This window comes from Schistocerca cancellata, chromosome 1 (assembly GCF_023864275.1).
Source record: "Schistocerca cancellata isolate TAMUIC-IGC-003103 chromosome 1, iqSchCanc2.1, whole genome shotgun sequence".
NCBI classification, from domain to species: Eukaryota; Metazoa; Arthropoda; class Insecta; order Orthoptera; family Acrididae; genus Schistocerca; species Schistocerca cancellata.
In genome coordinates, this window is record NC_064626.1 from 800,570,038 (window position 1) to 800,591,773 (window position 21,736).

General features: G+C 44.7%; 1 pseudogene; it reads left to right on the forward strand.

The window, feature by feature from the left end:
* Positions 1 to 1,216: 1,216 nt before the first annotated feature.
* Positions 1,217 to 21,736, forward strand: part of LOC126104411 (uncharacterized) — a 197,027-nt pseudogene continuing 176,507 nt past the window's right edge.

A 21,736-nucleotide genomic window follows, 5' to 3' on the forward strand; every position in this document is an offset into this window, starting at 1 on the left:
TGGATCTATCTACTGATTCGAGTAACAATGAAGAGGCACTGAATCGAAATGCGGAGAAAAGAGCTTTGTGTCACAAATTGGCTAAAGGGTGTGGATTGTACAAGGAGTATTTAATCTGGGTTATGTAGGAGAGAATGGGGAGTATTTAATTGAAGAGGGGGGAGGGGTGGCAAAGCTTGACTACAGTGAGTACAATGAAGTGGATGCTGGTTGCGGTAGTTATGAAACTGGCGAAAAGATCTGCGTCAAACTAGTTTTCGGAATAATTACTTCAATAAACAACAAAAATACTGGTTCATGAACGATTTGTGTATGTTCCAGCTTCTACGAGTTACATACACTGTTGAGCCAAAACCTTTTAACCACTGCCCAGCGCGAAACTGAATGCTGCCTGGTGGCTTGAAAGTAAGAGGTATAGTAAGAAAAGTATAGCAGCGGAGCAGGGACGAACGGGGTGTCATTCTAGAGACGTTACAGCTCGCAAATAGGAATATCTACTGGCATTACCGACTTGGAAATAGGGTAAATTATTATGGCTCGACGCCTGGACACGAGAATCTCGCAAAAAGTGCGATAGTGATCGGCTCTTCGCGTGCTATTGTCGTGACCATCTGTAAAAGTAGGTAGCAGCGCTGTCAAACCTCGAGTAGGCGACAAGGAATTGGATGTCCACGACTCATCGCAGAACGTGGAGGTTGGAGGCTCGGCTGCTCCGTGAAACAGGATTGACGACAATCTGTGTGGCATATCTGGCGATAGTATACAGAGCTAGCGTTCCGGAGCACACCGTTCAGCGCACTCCGCAGCGAACGACTTCTACGCGTTTCCGTGTTGACCCAATGACAATTTCAATTACGATTGGAGTAGGCACTGGACCTCAAGATTAGACCGGAATGTGTCGCGTAGTCGTGAGAGTCACGTTTCTCCTTACTCCAGGTCGATGGTTGTGTCCAGATACGTCGGCATCCAGGCAAACGGCTGCTGGAAATAAGCCCCGCGCGATTGACGGAGGCCAATGGGCGCAGTTTTGTACTCCGCGGGACATTCACCTGTGTTTCCATGGAACCTGCGGTGATACGAGGGCAAATCAGAAAGTCTTTGCCCCCTGTTTTATGCCAAATTAAGGCTGTAAATGCTAAGTCAACATTTTTCTTGGTTCGTGGCGGCCTTATCTACTGGTAGCCCCGCCACACGGCGCTGCTGTCAGTTGTTAAAGATGATGGCGGTTGTGCTTCACACGTCCATGGCGTTTGAGCAACGAAGTGTTATTTGTTTTCTATGGAGCAGGGAGGAAAGCCGATAGAAATCTACAGGGAAATGCAGTTCACATATGGGGAAAACTGTCTCGCTTTAAGAACTGTGAAGTGGTGGTGTGAGTTCGACAAAGGCCTTGAAGTCTTGCATGACAATGAGCGGTCGGGGAGACCGCGTTCGTTGCTGACTGACGGCAACATGGCGCGCGTGGATGCAATGGTGAAAGCAGATCAGCGTGTGCACATCACGGCCATTTCCGAGAGCTTGGCATATCGTGTGGGAGTGCTTACGACATCGTAAGCAGTTGGATGACATGATCAAAGGCAAGCGAATGATGTTTTCACTGAATCATCTGGAACGGTACTCCAAGGAGGGTGAAGGTTTCCTGGTCCGCATTGTTACTGGCGATGAAACGTTGATGCTGCATTTCCCGCTGGAATCCAAGCAGCAGAGCATGGTGTGGAAACATATGGGGCCGGCCGTTGTGGCTGAGCGCTTCTAGGCGCTTCAGTCCGGAACCACGCGGCTGCTACGGTCGCGGGTTCGAATACCACCTCGGGCATGGATGTGTGTGATGTCCTTAGGTTGGTTAGGTTTAAGTAGTTCTAAGTCCAGGGGACTGATGACCTCAGATGTTAAGTGCCATAGTGCTTAGAGCCATTTGAACCATTTGAGACATACGGGTTTTTTGACAAAGAAATGCCGTTCGGCGCCATCTTTTGGGAAACTGATGTTAACGACCTTCTGAGATAGCTGTGAACCACTCCTGCTGGATTTCATGCCACAAGGTGTAATCATCAGTGCCGACTGTTATTGTTCCACCATGTCCTGTCTGAGGGCTACCATCAGGCGAAGGTACCGAGGGATTCTCGGTGTGGACAACGTGACTCGGCTGACAATACGAAACCACATGTGGCAATCAGAACTGCCGAGAAGCTCCAGGCATTTTACTAGGAGATTTCTGTGACACCCATCATACAGTCCAGACCTCGCCACTAGTGATTACCATATTTTCTAACTGCTGAAGAAGTTCCTGGCAGGACAGGGATTCAAAAGTAACGATGAAACCAAGACAGCAGTCCGACGGTGGTTCCATAGTCAGACGAATTATACCACAGGGGCGTCTCAAATTTAGTGCTGCGATAGGACAAATGTGTGAACCGGTGAGGGGACCATGTGGAAAAATAGTGTAAGACACGGAGGATAGGATGTACTTGAGGGCATTATGACAGCTGTGGATTACCTGAATATTATTTCCAACCATCTTTATGCACGATGTTTCTCGGATGGCTATGGTATCACAAGGCGAAAATCATGCTACACTAGTTTAAGAAGGATTATAGTGAACTTATGCTGATGTTTTGTCCACCAAATCTGCCTCATCTGAAGCAGATGGCACACATCTGGGACACCACTTCCATGCCTACAAAACACTCCCCCATAATTAACGAGAACTGTGTGACCTGAGAGCAGACACTTGGTGCTACAAACCTCCGGAAATCTAAGAACGACTTGTGGAATCCATGGCACGCAGAATCACTGCTGTATTGCGTCCTTTTAAGAAACCAACAGCGTACGTTACAATACTGCACACAAGTGCACTTTTGATGCATCCTCAATCACATTTTGTTGCACTCTGGTTCCCAGAAGTTACTTCAATTTATACTAGCAACAACTATTGTTTTCTTTGAAGTAATGTAACAGCCGCAATATCAAGTGAGACATCCATTTGGAAGAGATGTGTCTCCAAATCTGTGGTATGGAAAGAAAAAAAGTGCCTTTGCGTCAAAGGTGAAACACGTATTGTTCCACAAAAACATTTTACTTAAGTACTGTCATCTTTCATCCCTCAAACGTTCAAATAACGCTCAGTGCACTATAAGTAACAAATTATAGATCTGTGACTTAAAGGTATTGCGAAGTAAATATTTTAAGACAATTACTCAGAGGTATTACAATTATATATAATAGGGACTTAGTGTACAATGTCATGTAAAATAAAAAAAAAACTATTTTGTTCGAATTGTGCTTAAAGTATTCACCTTTAACAATATTTACTATGGTTAAGAATTGTTAATGATTATTTGAACAAAAAAAGAGAAAAAGAAAAACTAGAGAAAAATGTTTTTATTTAAGAAGAATATGTTTCATTACTTGTAGCCTTTCTTTCATCGTTCAACATTGTTCTGAGTTTTGGTTTTGTGTCCAAAACACGGGTGACTCAGTAAGTCTAGATAGCGTTGCATTACGTGAACTAATAAGAGCAATAGTAAGCTATCAGCTTGTCATGTGAGTGTAGAAACAGCAAGGCTTGCAGCAACGAGAGTAAGAATTAGCAATGTTGAAGTTACAGTGTATAATCTATATAGAAGCAGTAGTTAGCATCAATCAGAAATTTTTAAATGTTATGCAGCAGAAAGTGAATTGGCTCGCTGTGCCTGCATAAAAGGACTATTCTGTAAAACGCGAAAGTACATGACCGGGTAAGGCTATCGGCGTGAGGCAGGGGGGCGGAAAGGGGGGGGGGGCGAAGAGGCGCGCGGCAGGAAATACGAGTGTGGATTTCGACTGTTTCGGGAAAGGGGATGTCATTTAAAGCTGAAACGCCGAATACGTTAACCGTGGCAGCCAGTCAACTGAAAAAACAGGAACGGCAGTAATACATAATCCACCTGCACTACAGATTGTCAACATCGTATGGCACGTTTCGTGCAACATTTTTCATAGAACAAACAGGACCTACACATTGCACTTACTGTGAGATATGAAACAAGATAAAAGAAGGGCAGCTGAATAATTTCATTTTCCGTCAACCCATTAGAGTTAAAGTCCATATTGGCTGAGGACATGGATGGTAATGGAGCACGGCCTTGCTCGAGGAACGATTACAATGTTCACCTGTAGTGATATAAGGAAAGTACAGAAAGCTCAAATTGGGTAGGCTGGATATGCATCTGAACGGGATCCGGCCGGTTACAAAAAAATGGTCGTGGTGAAATAGGTGACGCACAGCCTTAAGAGAAGAGCAGAACTAATCCTTTGGTTCCCGGTACATTAAATTTGATAGTTATGCTAAGTCACCGAATGCATTCGCAGAAAAGTCTGGTAAGAACGCACCAAACAGTTCCTCCACATCGATAAGTTGCAGAGGACAGAAAATGTACTCCTAACAGATGTTGCAAAAAGTGTTCGACCGAAAGTGCTAACGTCAGAAAAGTTGATCGACGTGCAAGTTACATGTTCCGTGCGTAGCGTCAAGTCTTTGCGGCCCCTATCTAGCTAGTCTCTCCGTTGATAATGCCGACACGGTTCAGCGCAGGTGTTTAAAGATGCATCCGTACGATTAGGACCTGCTTATGACTTATTACTTGCAGACAATAGAAAATGGGTAGATTTCTATCAATGGCTGTTGTCATCCGTAACATTATAAGGAGAAGTACAGTATGGTTTCTTTTCATCTGAAGAAACACGGTACCATCTTTATGGACATATGAACGTACTTTTTTCAGTTGACTTCCATCAGCCATAATATATTTGAGGAAACGCATGACACAAAGCTATGTTAATGGTTCTTTATTGTTACTGTCGGTTTCGGTAAAACACCATCTTCTCGATGTCTGTATCAACGATAAAGAGCAATCACAGAAAAAAATATACACAAACATCGTTATATTAATGGGTAAATACGAAGTAACACTTACTTAACGACCCAGATTCGTTATACATACTGACATGGAAAACTACATTTTTGCTACGAATTCTTCATAATGACGCATCTTCGCCACAATAGTAAATCTTCTAACATACGGTAAACAGTAACCCATTAGATAACAATTAAAACTGATCGTAATGTAGTGAGCAGATAGACAAAATAGATATCAAAATGATCGATCATGCAAGTGTGTAAAATCAACTATGTGACATCTCTGTACTGATAACTTCCATGATCGATCATGTTTGATATGTGATTTGACTTTTATGCTCACTACTTTACGATCAGTTGTTATTGATGTCTAATGAGTTACTCCATAGCCTCGCGTATTAGAACATTTACTATTGTGCTAAAGATACACCATTATTAAGATTTCATAGTTAAAATGTGATTCTCCATGTCAGAATGTATAATGACAGCTGGGTAATATTAGTCTTTTTTGTAATACCCTGTTTTTACCCATAAACCTAACAATATTTATCCACATTTTTTCAATAGCTGCTTTTCTCTTTTCGTTGACGCAGATATGAGGTAGTCGGTTTTTTTACTACCGAGACCGGTAGCAATAACAAAGAGAGACTGAGAAAGTTTTATGTGATGCGTTTTCTCAAAGACATGTGAATGTCAGAACTGACGCATTTGGGTTACGGCGAATCACATCAATGGCAGGTAAGAAATTTAAATGTTTGGTGTGTAGTCTCACGTAGGCGAATGTTATTCACATTCTTCCAGTGAACGGTGAGCACCGAGTGCCACGTGCAAATGTTAAAATGTATAAGCACTATAAGCACTATAAGCTGCAGCATACGTGGCTTCATCCGCAAAATACTACACCGTGTCTGTGTTGGATTGATGTTTCCGTCACCACTGTTTTCGAATGGGCTCAAGCTCTCTCTATTTATCCCCATGCGAACTGTTCTTGACGAGATGCCTTAAGGATGCTGCTTCCAGTGTGACACTCATACTATTCGCGAATTGCAGAAATAAATCGAACGATGTGTTGCGATAATTCCTCTACAGAGGAGTACATATATGTTTAAGTAAATGCAACGTCGTTTTCAACTATACGAATCGAGTAATGGAAGCTACTTTCAGGAACTTTCGCGATTTAGATATTTTCCTGTAAGGTTGTACTAATTTTTTGAACAAAAAAATGGTTCAAATGGCTCAGAGCACTATGGGACTTAACATCTGAGGTCATCAGTCCCCTAGAACTTAGAACTATTTAAACCTAACTAACCTAAGAACATCACACACATCCATGCCCGAGGCAGGATTCGAACCTGCGTCCGTAGCGGTCTCGCGGTTCCAGACTGAAGCGCCTAGAACCGCTCAGCCACAACGGCCGGAATTTTTGAACATTCCATACAATGTTCTACGTAATCTAACCTATTTGCAGGGTGCCTATAATTAAAATTTTGGTACATGAGAGGGCCTCCATGAAAAACTAGTGATCGTAGGACAATGAAACATTTGTAAGGACATGCAGAAGAGAAATAACGAATAAACACGAAAGGGTAACATTTGTTAATTGCTTACCATGTTTACGTTCCAGGCTACAAACGTTGCTCAATAAGACGACTACCTGCATCCACAACAGCCCGGAACCGTACCAGACATTGCTCTACTGCTGTCCGAAGCAACGGAGGACGATGCAAAGTTCAGTTGTCGCGACACAGCTCGTGCACGGCCTGAAGATCGCACCCGGCGTCCAGCATTTTCAGCTATGGCAACAGTAACTCCTTGAACAATTTGTGGCGCAACTGGTCGTCGGCCTCTCCCAGGAACAATTTCGTCAACCTCGGTGAGGAAAGAGGATATCTCCATATTCCTTTAATGCGCGGATACGCGCCAAGAGCAGCAGCACTACGGCTGTTGTTTTAATAAAACAGGTTTACAAGTGAGGCCCTGTCAACCTTGTCCAGACCCATGTTGACTGTTTGCCACTGCAATGCAAAAATGGTTCAAATGGCTCTGAGCACTATGGGACTTAACATCTGTGGTCATCAGTCCCCTAGAACTTAGAACTACTTAAACCTAACTAACCTAAGGACATCACACACATCCATGCCCGAGGCAGGATTCGAACCTGCGACCGTAGCGGTCTCGCGGTTCCAGACTGTAGCGCCTAGAACCGTACTGCAATGCACACTGATGCTTGTGTTCAACCACGGCACCCAGCGGAAAGTCATGACACTAATACCATTAACAACCCAAATTCTGCAGTGCACAGTCTGGACATCATTCCTATAACGTTGAATTCCTATAACGTCTACACTGGCTCAAGTAGCGGAAGTCTAATTAGAACCACCATGTACGGAAGGAAGTTCGCATAGACGCAGCGGGCGCGTGCGATCGAGACAGCGGCGGATGCAGCCGTGGTGTGCTCGGTGCGTTGTCAGCGCTGTGTTAATCATACCGTGAGGCACGGGGAATTGTGAGCGCGTCCCACCATTGTCGCCGCGCTACTGAGTGCGAGGACGCAGCCAGGCCGGCTCCTGCTGGGGCCAGCGGCGCATCGGGAGAACGGAGGACGGCTCCCACAATTATCTGGCGCAAGAATGCGGCCCGGCCGCTGCCCCTGCTCCAGTCATGTCGATGCTCGGCACGAGATACTTTCCGACAGCAAACTTTGCTGTTCTACGGGCTATACCGCTAGTATAACCGACAGACTTGCGGCTAGACAAATGTAATACCACACTGATCACGTAAGTTAGAAACAATCGCAGGAACAGCATTACCCCGGGGAAGGAAGTTGGAGTTGGCATGAAGCTCAGTCCGTTGCTATCATGGCACTCTTGCAGCATATTGTCACATGGAAACATGCAACGCTACATTGCGCTTCCCCATCAGGACGTATCTGACAGCTGAACGCGTGAAAGTAGGGTCGCATATGACGCGTGTGAGAAAACAACTGGGAAGGCCACATTCGTTCAGTGGCGTCGAGATAGTAGCAGCAAGTTAGGCTCGGACAAAATCTGTGATAAAGACGTCTCTGGAAGAGTCAAGGCTTCTTTTTGGGCCGGCCGGTGTGGCCGAGCGGTTCTGGGCGCTACAATCTGGAACCGCGGGACCGCTACGGTCGCAGGTTCGAATCCTGCCTCGGGCATTCGGGCATGGATGTATGTGATGTCCTTAGGTTAGTTAGGTTTAAGCAGTTCTAAGTTGTAGGGGACTGATGACCTCCGATGTTAAGTCCCGTAGTGCTCAGAGCCATTTTTTTTTTATTCCAAACATGTTTCACTGCAGTTGCAACATCGTCAGCGGGCTTTTATTATATGGCTGTTGAACATAAAGAATGTTCTTTACTGTTTGTATACACGTAAATATTAGTTCTTAAAATAGTAATTACAGGTTCTTCAAGAACACATAAAATTATGTATTCATACCTTTATACCATAGGGTGCGGTTTTCCTGATGTATTATTTTTTATAGTGCCTGCTTTCTTTCACAGTTCGTCATCTGCAGCCATATACAACTTAATGTGGACATATTTGTCTACATTGTCTACGTAAACAACGACTTACGGCTACGGTGTCTCCGGAATTTAATCACATTATCAACTAAAAAGATGTGACTAAGGGCGAACTGTTTTTTGCTCAGACCTCCAAGTCAGTAGTTAGCCTGGACTGTTCATTGTTGATGTAGAGATCGAGTATGATGTATATTTTTGTTATTTTAATCGATAAACTCTGTGAAACATCTCTGCAAACACCACATCACTATCACACAAAATAAAACCGAAAATATGTATAGTAGAAATACATAAGTTTACAGAAATGGAGCTCATGATAAAAAAAGCAGCAAGTCAGCCGAACGGCATGATAAGATAGCTGCGAACGAAAGCAATTTGCTAGAAATCCAGGAGGATTTGTCCTTATCTCTGCACCTTCAGATCACATTTACAGATCAATCGCTTACACTGAAACTGCAGGATTTCCGCAAGTGAGCTAGACGGGTTCGGTAGAGGGGGTGGGGGGGGGGGGGGGAAGGGAAGGGGTGTTAACGAGACAATTTGTTTGCGCTAAGTAGAAAATCTGTGGCTACTTTTGATACGAATTCATTCCGCAATCCTCATTAAGCAACGCAAAGAAATTTCGCGTAAGATGTAAATAAGTTGGACAGGGACTGGCTTCGAGCCGAGCTACGTCGGAATACGAATCAAACTCGTTTGCAAGACGCCGACCGAGTGGGGCGCGGGCGCAGGCATTTTCAAATGTAATTATACTGAAAACAGAACGGCGGCGCGGCCCGTGGTGTCTATTACTTCTGAGATGAAACGAAATAAATCGATCAGATACGTGCCATTAAATGCAGTCCGGGTGAAACCGGACGGAGGCGTTACAAGCAGGTGATTATCATCAGCACTTGCTTAAAATATGCAGACTGGTAGAGCAGAGTCGAGCCACAGCCTAGGGCAACTTACACACGCGGTTGTCGGTTCATTAAGAACAGATCGACACGATACCGCCTGCTGACAACGTAGCAACATTAGCAGTAAAGGAAGATCTGAATCACGTCCGTGTTGCAGCGGCAACGGTGTTTCCAAACAAGTTTACCTGAGCTTCGAGAGAAACAAAAGAATAAAAGCTGGACGGAGGCAAGAATAGAAACATTAACACTATAAACAGGAAAATGAAATAATGAAATGGCCCAATTTAATTTCTTGACTCCTGTATTGACGACAAGGGTACTAGGTGAATAACACTCAGTCTTTGGTGCGAGGCGGGAAACATTAATTCATATTCATTGTTCGTCCAACAATAATTTCCATTCAGTATAGCTTCACAGTGAACTGTCAGTTTTAGGTAACCAATTATAAACTGATTTGTGACAGAATGACAGTTCCAATTTCCTTTTTGCGTGATTTCTAAGGTGAAGTTAAGTAACCACTAGAGTTGCTATGTAATGATGAACACAAATAAGTTACTCGCGATAGCATCAGGAAACTAGAAATTAATCTTAACATGTGGTCGACACCGCAATGCTAGCACTATAACAAATAAAACTTAACAAGACGTCGAAGTTACTTATCGCCCTCATCGTAAGGGTAGGTTACCACGGATACAGCATGAACATCGCCAAGGTCAAAGACTCTAGCAGAGAAAACGTGCAGATTACCTGGGCTCCCCTGTAAGGATTTACGCTGAATAAGTAACATGGCGTGCCGTCTTTTAAACAGCAGTTTACCGTACGGTACCCATTAATAACCTGGGCTGCAGCACGACTTTGCGAATGGATGCTCAGCTGCAGACCTTTTATCAATTATTCAACTTGTTGCAGACATGCGATAGACAATTTTCGCTCCTATAACATCAACCTCGTAGTGACGTAGCTATTGTTCTACAAATCTGGTGAAAAAGACATTGCTCAAGTTGTAGCTAGTTGCGCAAACGATCCGAGGCATGCCCCCCATTCGACAGCATTCAGCAATTCCTCAGCAGTATTGGTCTGAGAATTTCTTGAGGAGCCCAAGCAAATATTTAAGGACTGCTCACCGAATGTAGTCTGAGACGGCTGCAGATGTGAGAGTTCAGCCTGAGTTATCTAGAATGTCTTTCTACCAAAGCCACACTGTCGCCTGCTAAAGAAATACGAGTGCGGCATATGTGGCCAGCTTAGCTGTTGGGCTGAAGAGTTATCGCCGGGAAGAAGTAAGTATGCTGGTAAAAACAAACATAATGCTATAAACGTACACATAAAATAGTGACAAAGGACTGCAGTCATTCATTCATTATACAAATGAAGTGGACAATATACAGGTAAGTTATAGATCATGTTGTCCTTAATAGAACAGCGTTCCTTTCGCACGGAAACTTAAGTGAATCCAAGAATCATGATGTATTGCCTAGCTGTTAACTATCAATGTAAAAAAGTATAGAAAAGTACAATGTAAGGAGAATGAACGAAATGAAAAGCTCCGACAACATTTGACTCGTTCGCTGAAAAACCAGCGATAAATAACCAAAGCCACACATTTTTATCAAATATCTGGCGACGACCTTTAAACGCTCTTTCCAATGTAACGACACACCGAATGCCACAGCTAGACAAAGGAACAGAGAGAGAATTGCGAAGAGATTTTATTAGATCAATTGTCCTAGAGCTTCACGACCTGTTTGAATCATTTGTCGAATCGAAACGGTTGAATAGAGCGATAAATTCAAGTAGAAATTGTCAGGTCGGGACGGACTTGCTTAGGTCAGCAACAGTGTGTTATTAAAGGAACATACGCTACAAGCAAAAAATTACTCGTATTACTCATTAGTAAAACTGTCTGTAGCTCACAAAGGAGTTCAATTGCATTAACAAAATTTTTTGATCATTTTCCCAACAACATAAAATGGCTGACAGATAGTAAAGCAATTTTTAAATGTAACCTAAAATCTCTTCTTCTGGACAACTCCATCTGTTCGTAATCGAATTTTTATTTGAACAGCTGGTGGCCTGCAAAAAACTAGTTTTAAGGGTAGCTGCCTGAATAGCACTGAAAAATAGTACGAGGGATGTTCAGAAAGAGAGTGTACTGTGACCGTAATGGGCTGTGGTTTTTTGTCTCTTGAGGTTTGGCAATAATGAGTTTTAGAGGGGGATCCCCCGAGCACAACGAGAATCGCAAGAACACAGCAGTACGTACACTCACGTTGTGGTGTACTTTGCGTGGTGAAAGACGTTGGTGCCACGTGCTGCAATCCGCTTCCTACTCGCGGAAGGAGTAACACCTACCGAAAGCTTTTCACGAATCAGGACGGTTTACGGCGAAGATGTTACTAACAGAACGAGTATGTTTAAGTGGTGTATGGAGCTTAGTGGAGGCAGAACAAATGCTCATAACGAACAGAGGAGTGGATGACATTCCATTTTAACTGATGAGTTGATGTAAAAACTCGAGGTAACTGTTCGTGAAGACTGCCGATTGAAAGTGGATAAAATTTCTGCAGTGTTTATTCCACGACTCTACAGGACTCTCTCATACGAGACACTCACAGCAACCGCTGGGACACCGGAAACTGCGCAAGGCGGGCCGCAAAGCAGCTGATAGAGGAGCACGAGAAACATCGTGTCAATAGTGCCCGCGAGTTCCTTGAGTGACTTCAGTCGAAAGGGAGGTTTTCTGAGCTCTGTTGTACGAGCCTGAGACAAAAAGACAGTTTTCACAGTGGCGTCACACATATTCCCCATCTGCCAAAACACTCAAAATCACGATTTCGGGCAGAAAAAGAACATGGCCTCAGTGTTTTGAGACCGAAAAAGGCATCATTTTGGTCGAATTTCGTAAGTTAATTCATGTTAAATTTTGGATTCTGTGCCATTTAGTAGTAGTAGTATGGTATTCTGCCTTACGGCAGGTCTTGTGGTAGGTTAAGCCTCTTCCAGTTTTGTCTGTCCCTAGCCAATCTTTTCATTTCTGAATATTTGTCTCCTTTTATATTGTCCAGCATTTGATATCTTCTTCTTCCTCTTCCCCTTCTTCCCTCCACCATTCCTTCTATTCCTTCCTTCAATAAACAGTCCCTCCTCAAACAACGTCCAATCCAGTTCCGTTTCCTCTTTCTGATAACTTTCAGCATGTTTCATTCTTCTCCAACTCTTCTTAATACTTCTTCATTCCTTACGCGGTCTTCCCATTTAACTTTTTCCATTCTTCTCCGTATCAACATCTTTAGTGCCTCCAATCTTCTTCCATATTCCTTCCTCAATGTCCAAGTCTCCGCACCATATGGTGCAACGCTCCAGATGTAACATTTGGCAAGTCTTTTCCTCAGATCTTTGCTTAGTGGTCCACAAAGTAATTTCTGTTTCCTCTTGAATCCTTCTTTTGCCATTGCAATTCTTTTCATAATTTCTGTTGAGCAATACATATCATCCATTATTATATTTCCAAAGCAATTGAAGTTATTCACTTGCTGTATTTCCTCTCCCCCCTACTTTCATACGGCATTTTCTCCCCTTTCCTCGAATTACCATGCTTTTCGTTTTCTTCTTGTTAATCTTCATCCCATATTCTTCTAATTTTGTGTTTAGATCATCTAACATTTGTTCCATCTCTCTTGCATCTCTCTGCCATCACAACCATGTCATCTGCAAATCTGTGTCATTCAGAAACGTGTAAATGGAGAGCATGTGGCCATCCAATGAAACTAATCATGTATATGTATCCTGAAGTGACTTGTTCCACATTTCGATAACAAAATCTTTTAAATGACCAATGCAACAGGTAACCAATTGATTGCGCGAAGGGACCCAGATTGCTCTAGTGCGATGTTTGTTTTATCGATATATATTAACAGAGGCAATAAAACTCTAAGAATAAACAGTACTCCAGCACCGACACCACTGATCAATAAAAGTATTTATCTGTAAAACTAATTCCTCACTCTCAAACCCCACCTTATGGGGAGAGAGGGAGAGTTTTAGTTTTAGCGAATCAAAATTTACGAAGTAAAAAAGTATTTTTTATCTATCCGTAACCATTTTCCACACAAAAATGACAACATGGATTTTCTTGAATCAGAGCGCTAACTACCAAGAATCAAAACAAATGTTTTAGACAAACTGTACGTACTTTTTTTAATGTAGAACCTGATTCTGCAATAAAAATGGGGGTTCTCATTTGAAATTTTAAAGTTGACTCCCGCCCCACCCCTAGGGGGCTGGGGTGGCGGGCTAATTTTAGCACTAGCAGATGTCCCCCTCGAAAATAATCAACTTTGGATTCTACACATTTTTTCTTGTCAAGCTTATATTTCGAGTTGTTCTGGTTTGTCAACTTAAAATTTACACCCTGTATACAGGCTGAACATTAATAATAATAATGGTAATAGTAATAAACGACAAACTGGAGGGGCAAATTCCTCACTAGAGGTGGAAGAAAAGCGGTCCTATGAATATGTGTTTGGAAATAGACGGTGTGCGTGCAACGATTACAAATCGTATAGGAACACAATTCGGAGCCGCGCGGAGTGGCCGCGCGGTTTAGGGCGCCATGTCGCGGAGTGCGCGGCCCCTCCCGCTGGAGGTTCGAGTCCTCCCTCGGGCATGGGCGTGTTGTTGTTCTTGGCATTGGTTAGTTTAAGTAGTGTGTAAGTCTAGGGTCCGATAACATAAGCAGTTTGGTTCCTTAGGAATTCACACACACACACACACACACACACACACACACACACACACACACACACACACACAGTGGAGCTGCATCGCATCCACGTCACAACAGATGTTCAAAGTGGTCTCCTTGGGATTGCAGGTGATGGGAATAGTAGCGGCCGTCATGCAGGACAGACATAATCGTAATTTGGCGTACACCATGTTGCGGGCCACTTGCCTTGAGCTTGTACTAGAGTTTGTCTCAGTATCTTGTAGAACCCGGTCCTCCGAATCCGATGTATGCAAAGCTCGCCGTCTCCCTGTACGTCCGTCTGTCTGAAAGGAATCATGATCAAACGAACGCCCAAAAAGCGCTTCAAATGCTGTATGATATTGTTAGTGTCTGTGAGGGTACTTGTTTTTGTACAGCCGTGTTGCCTCTCGATCGTTTCCATCTGCTTGGCCGTACACAAACACCATCTTGGCTTCGGGTCAGAGGAACTGTCATTAGTCTGCGCCATCTACTGTGACAACGATGCATAGGCCCTTTTTCCTCCTTTCCCGTCAGAAACTCGTCCTTGCAGTTTGTCTATTTTTATTAATGTTTTGTGAGTGCGCGCGCGCGCGCGCGCGCGCGCGCACGTGTGTGTGTGTGTGTGTGTGTGTGTGTGTGTGTGTGTGTGTGTCTGTTTGTGTGGAGACAAGGTATTGCCTACGGTTATGTGACAGGAAGTTTTCTAGCATTTTAACCAATTAAGAAAGCAACGGAAGGACTTCTTTAACTTTTGCTGTCCTGTCTTCCTCATTTGCGTTTAATATTACGGTATATTGTTAATTTTTACTTGTTGACTGTCTGAATGAAACTATTTTCGTGCCATTCGCGTTTCGCCTTTACTCTCTGCAAGGCATCTTCAGTGGCCTGGAGCTGTAGTTAGACGGTAAATATGTAAAAATTAACAATATACCGTAACGGAAGGACTGTTGGGGAGGAGTTGGAAAGCTTGAGCCTACTGCGTTTAGTGTTTTGACTCTGTGCTGTCTCGCGAGGAGCACAGCTATAGTAGGAGAAAGTACGAAGTCTTAGAGCATAATTAGGGGACATACTCGTAAGGTTTGATTTTGACCCTATACAGTTATGAAGCAGTTGAATTAGAAATAGTTGCTATCATAGACCATACTAGCATTTGGCATGGATTGTGACCATGTCGTCAGGTCTTGTACTGTGATTAAGAAATAACAAGACGAGAACAGCACAAAATTTCATCATACCTAAGTTTAAACATCTGCTAGAGTAGCAACTGCTGTCACAACGTGCGGATAATACCCGTTCATGGCTGCGTAGCACAATGTGTAACTCGATGAATAAACCAGGGCGCCGCAGTTTATCTGACAAAACATTGGATGTCAAGTTTCGGGATACAAATAAGATTTGCTTTGCTTCATGCTCCGTTTCCTCATACAGCAGCCATATGGGGCACGGGCGCCCCATTTTTGCATTTTACTGTTAACCTTAGACAACTACGTTACGAAGCTGGAAATTTACAACCGTGGTAGCATTTTTATTGGAGCCTTAGGAGAATGTGACACGTATTACTCGAAGAGTAATGTACACTGGTGTCCAAAATTAAAGCAACAAACCGCTCTTTGAAATGATAATTAAATCGACACCCTAGCTGCAAACAGGCGTTCATATACAATATTAGTGAGATGTTGAAAATGTATGCCCCGACCGGGACTCGAACCCGGGATCTCCTGTTTACATGGCAGACGCTCTATCCATTTTTTTTTCTTTTGGCATTTTGTTTGTTGTTGATCGTTGTGTTTGGTCGTTGCGGACGTCACATGACATCCGTTCAAGTTCGTTTGTTGATCGTTCCACTCAGTTTTTTTTCTTTTTTATTTATTATTATTATTATTACAGATGCAAACCAGCTCTCTGACCGAACACGCTGAGCTACCGTGCCGGCATTCATCTAAGCCACCGAGGGCACAGCGAATAGTGCCGCCTGCAGGGACTTATCTCTTGCACGGTCCCCGAGAGACCCACATTCCCAACATGTCCACACCACTACATTCGTAGTGCGCCTAAATAGATGTTTCCCCGTCCTGTCTATAATTCACTATATAATCACACAAAATGCCAACAGATGTCAGTACGATCGTGTTCTGCATGGAAGATGGCGTCAGGGCAGCTATCAAACGGAGTAGTGTTTGTCAGGTTCGCTGTCGAGGGTCATAGGAAGAATGGAAGCAGGACAGTCGCAAACTCATGTGGCCCGATGGCTTAACGTGAATCGCTCTGTCGTTTCTCGGATGCGGCGACAGTTTATAGACATCTAAACTGTATTCCGAAGAGTAGGGCATGGCCGACCACGTGTGACGTCAGTGATTTGCTGTAACGGCACGACGGTACCGCCGTAATACTGCGCAGCAACTGGCATCTGACCTCGCAGGACCCACTGGACGTGTTGTATCGAGACAAACGGTGTAGAGAAGGCTTCGACAGAGTGGCATTTACTGGCGGAAACCTGCTGTATGTGTGCCTCTGACGCGTCTTCACAGAAGAGAACGTTTAGAGTGGAGTCGTCAACATGCCAACTGGATGGCAGGACAGTGGGTCAACGTTCTTTTCACAGATGAGACCCAGTTTGGTCTCCAGAGTGATTCTCGACGGATTCACATGTGAAGGGATCGTGGAACACGATTTAGAGACCCGATCATCGTGGAAAGAGACCGATATCGAGGAGGATAGCTAATGGTGTGCGCAGGGATTATGTTGACCACTCGAACACCCCTTCATGATATTGTACGAGTGAACCGAAAAGGTTTGACTGCTGTCAAGTATTGTGACAAGGTCTTGGGACCTCATGTATGGTTTTTGTGAGGTGCTGTGTGCCCAGACTTGGTATCGATGGGCTCCACCTCATAGAGAATGAGTGGTCGATGTTTTCTTGGAAATGGAAGATACTGCATGCATGGCGTGGCCTGCTCACTCTCCCGATTTGAATCCCATGGAGCATTTCTGGGTTGCACTTGGGAGACGGCTTGCATCAGGTCAGCATCCACCGACCACTCTCCAAGACTGGCGAGCAGCTCCGCAGGATGAATGGGCGTTATTACCTCAACATGACATTGATGACGCTATCCACAAAATGCTCCGTCGTTGTCAGGCCTGTATTGCTGCCAGAGATGGTCACACGCTGTAGTGAGCACATTCAGCTGTTGGAATGTGAGTGCAAATCTGTAAAGTTGGAAAAAACGAGCAACATTCCGTCTACTGTTATGAATGTTACCGATGTTCACATTCTGTATTCTTTACATTGATTCTAGTTTTCTATCACTTTTTTATACAGTTTTGTAGGAAAATCAACGCAACCTTGCAAAATTTCCATTTGTTACTTTAATTTTGGACACCAGCGCACACGTGTTGGGCTCGACATACTTGTTGACTGACAATTCACTAAATTCTTCGTTGATAAAAATCTTCTCGCGACAACACGACGCCACAACTCGGCAAATAACCCGAGAAATTTCATCAATGTAATTCTTCGAAGAAGCCTGTATTCCCTTTCGCAAGTTGTGTACAGCCAAGTAACAAAGCTCGATGAAACTTGGGACCATACATATAAAGAACTGCTAAAGTATAATGTAGAAGGAAATTGAAAGAAATACTCAATGAGGCGAACAGAAATGATACTTTCATTCAAAGACAATTTTTACACTGAAGTCACACCAATTTATGATGGTCCCATGGACCTTAAAAAAGCTAATACATATTTCTTGATAGAGTGTGTGATCACCACGGACGGCAGATGATGCTCTGCAACATGCTCTCAAGGCGGCCACAGCTTGGTAAGAAGTTCTTGTGGTGGGGCGTTTCATTTCTCCACCAGCTGACAACTGCTGGATGCTCGTTGGTGCATGTGGGCCTGCTGCAATACGCATTCCACTCGTGCTCGATGGGAACGGGCACGCAAGTCTGTTCAAGGAAAGTCCTCTCGTCCCAAGAGCTGCGCCACCTGCGCCGTTGTATGGGGCCGCGCTTTGTCGTCCATATAAGCCAAGACCCGACGCATCCCTAATAGACGCATACGGCGAGTGCAGTGTCACAGTAACGTTGACCAGCGATATTCCGTTTTTAAGGATTTGGAGGTCAGTACGCCGATGCAACATTTTGTCTCCTCGCACCATAACACCTTGGCCACCAAAACTATCATGTTCGACAATGCTCCTGGGATGATTGCGTGTTCCCAACTCTTCCCATATGAGCGTACGTTCAGCATCGTCTAATACGACTGCTCTAAGTGTGCTCTCCACTAACTCACAGAGGTAGATCGGTTTAGACGCAATGCATACGTGCCGCCTGTACCTGAACTAGCCGGCCGCGGTGGCCGAGCGGTTCTAGGCGCTCCAGTCCGGAGCCGCGCTGCTGCTACGGTCGCAGGTTCGAATCCTGCCTCGGGCATGGATGTGTGTGATGTCCTTAGGCGAGTTAGGTTTACGTAGTTCTAAGTTCTAGGGGACTGATGACCACAGCATTTAAGTCCCATAGTGCTCAGAGCCATTTGAACCATTTGTACCTGAACTAAATTTTTTCGGTATCAGAAGATATGGAATACCACGCAACTATCGCAGGAAAGCTCACCTCCGGCACAAACAGGTGGGAACGTGCACTGTCTTGCTAAAATGTAAATGTCGTGTGACTAGGGACTCCTGTCGGGTAGACCGTTCGCCGGGTGCAAGTCTTTCTATTTGACACCACTTCGGCGACTTGCGCGTCGATGGGGATGAAATGATGATGATTAGGACAAGACAACACTCAGTCCGTGAGCGGAGAAAATCTCCCACCCATTCGGGAATCGAACCCGGGCCCTTAGGATTGACATTATGTCGCGCTGACCACTCAGCTACCGTGGGCGGACATTCTCTTGCTAAAATACACATCTCCACCAGGTTACTGCAGTTAACAAAATGGATGCGTACATCTGCCAACAAATATATTTATCTTTCACCTGTCTGGGTCGATAAAATATGTTTTTCACGTAAATAGTACCTAAATAACGTGACTGTTACGACCATAAGTTATATTCATAACCATAAAGACGCATTTGTTCCATTGCAATGGAAAGCATCAGTCCAGGTGAAATTTTTATACACTATGTGCGTCCAGCGCTACTACTCCTAAGCTCATGCTACGGTGACGTTTGTAACTTTGGCTCAGTACTGGAACTCCAGTGAGCTGCTGAAATTTGCACGTAAAGAAAAGAAAGAGGAAAAAGTATCATACTGACATATTGAAACACATCAGCAGCAACACGAAACAGCATTTAAATTGATATAATTTCACTGTCTATACAAACACGTTATATGCGTTTTTAGAATACAAGTCGTCATGATGTCGAAATTGTTGCCGACACTAGTTTAGGGGCCGGCAGGAGTGGCCGAGCGGTTCTAGGCGCTTCAGTCTGGAACCGCGCGACCGCTGCGGTCGCAGGTTCGAATCCTGCCTCGGGCATGGATGTGTGTGATGTCCTTAGGTTAGTTAGGCTTAAGTAGTTCTAAGTTCTAGGGGACTTATGACCTCAGATGTTGAGTCCCATAGTGCTCAGAGCCATTTGAACCATTTTGAACTAGTTTAGGGATGAAAAAATGCATCAATGGTAGGCCCAAAAATATCAGAGAATAACATATTATACAGTAACTTCGGTGGTAACGATGATTTCAGACAGGATGAATACTTCGCCCGTAGAGATGATGACGATGATGCATGAAGTCGACAGGCTGTATCTCTCTGAGAAGGAGTATCTCCTTCCTACTGGGACCAACTGTAGAATATCAAGTACCACGATTGGCCATCTCAGTATCGCACATTGTTCGTTGTCGAACGAGTCTCGAACGTGAAACGTAAATAAAAAGGTGTGAAGAAATAGGACATACTGACATACACTGAAGAGCCAAAGAAATTGGTACACCTGCCTAATAACGAGTAGGGCCCCCACAAGCACGCAGAAGTGTTGCAACACGACCTAACATCGACTCGACTAAAGTCTGAAGTACTGTTGGAGGGAACTGACCTCACAAATCCTGCACGGCTGTCCATAACTCCGGAAGAGTACGGGGGGTGGAGATCTCTTCTGAACAGCACGTTGCAGGTGTGCTCATTAATGGTCATGTCTGGGGAGTTGCGTGGCCAGCGGAAGTGTATAAACTCAGAAGAGTATTCCTGGAGCATCTGTGTAGCAATTGTGCATGGGTGCAGTGTCGCATTGTCCTGCTGGAATTGCCGGAATGCACAATGGACGTGAATGGATGCAGGTGATCGGACAGGATGCTTACGTATGTGTCATCTGTGAGAGTCGTATGTAGATGTATCAGGGGTCCCATACCACTCCAACTGCACACGTCCTACGCCATTATAGAGCCCCCACCCGCTTGAACAGTCCCCTGCTGACATCCTGGGTCCATGGATTCATGAGGTTGTCTCCATACCCGTACATCCGCTCGATACAATTTGAAACGACACTCGTCCGACCAGCAACAAGTTTCCAGTCATCAACAGTCCAATGTCGGTGTTTTGACGGGCGTAGGTGAGGCGTAAAGCTTTGAGTCGTGGAGTCATAAAGGGTACACAAGTGAGCCTTTGGCTCCGAAAGCCCATATCGATTACGTTTCGTTGAATGGTTCCGATGCTGACACTCGTTGATAGCCCAGCATTGAAACGTGCAGCAATTTGCAGAAGGGTTGCACTTCTGTCACGTTGAACGACTCTTTTCAGTCGTTGTTGGGCCCGTTCTTGCAGGATATCTTTCCGGCCGCAGCGATGTCGGAGATTTGACGTTTTACCGGATTCCTAAAACTCATGGTACACTCGCGAAAAGGTCGCACAGGAAAATCCCCACTTCATCGCTGCCTCGAAGATGCTGTGCTCCCTCGCACGTTCAAACTCACTTGAATCTTGATGACCTGCCATTGTAGCAGCAATAACCGATTTAACAACTGCGCCAGACACTTGCGCCATATTCTGCCCGTTTACCTATCTCTCTATTTGAATATGCATGCTTATATCAGTTTCTTTGGTGCTTCAGTGTATATTAAATACTAAGCGCCCACAAAGTCGGCGACATACTTCGCATCTCCAGGAACGGGCACATCCGTCGAAGACGTCTCCATGTCAGTTGTCCCACGCTGTTCTTGCCTGTTCTGCAGGTCACGTAAGACAACACTTTAGCGCACTACGTAGCGCGGAGCTCCTAAATTCAGCCATGAAAACTGTCTTCTCTAAAGAATATAAAATGGTTAAGTAAAAGAACGTCACCTTCTACGTACTTTTTACTTTTGTCTCGTGCAAAGAGAACTGGAATTCAGGTCTCTTAACAGACATCTCTGAATAAGAGTTCCTCGGAAGGAATGCGCTGGAAACAGCTCTATGAAATGTGTCGGCGTACATCGCGGGTACGGGCTGCTGAAGACACACGTGGTCCTGGTAGCGGCTAGCGGTCCGTAATGGCCGCGGTTTGTTTGTAGTGGCCTGCCGGCTGACGTCAGCGGCGATTAGCGCGGGCATTACACGGGCCGGCCGGGTATCGGGCGCGATCTGCGCGCCCGCGGCGGCCGCCTGCGGCAACTACACCTGCACTCAATGGCCGCGGCGCGCCTTCACACATTCGCCACTCCCGCTGCCCG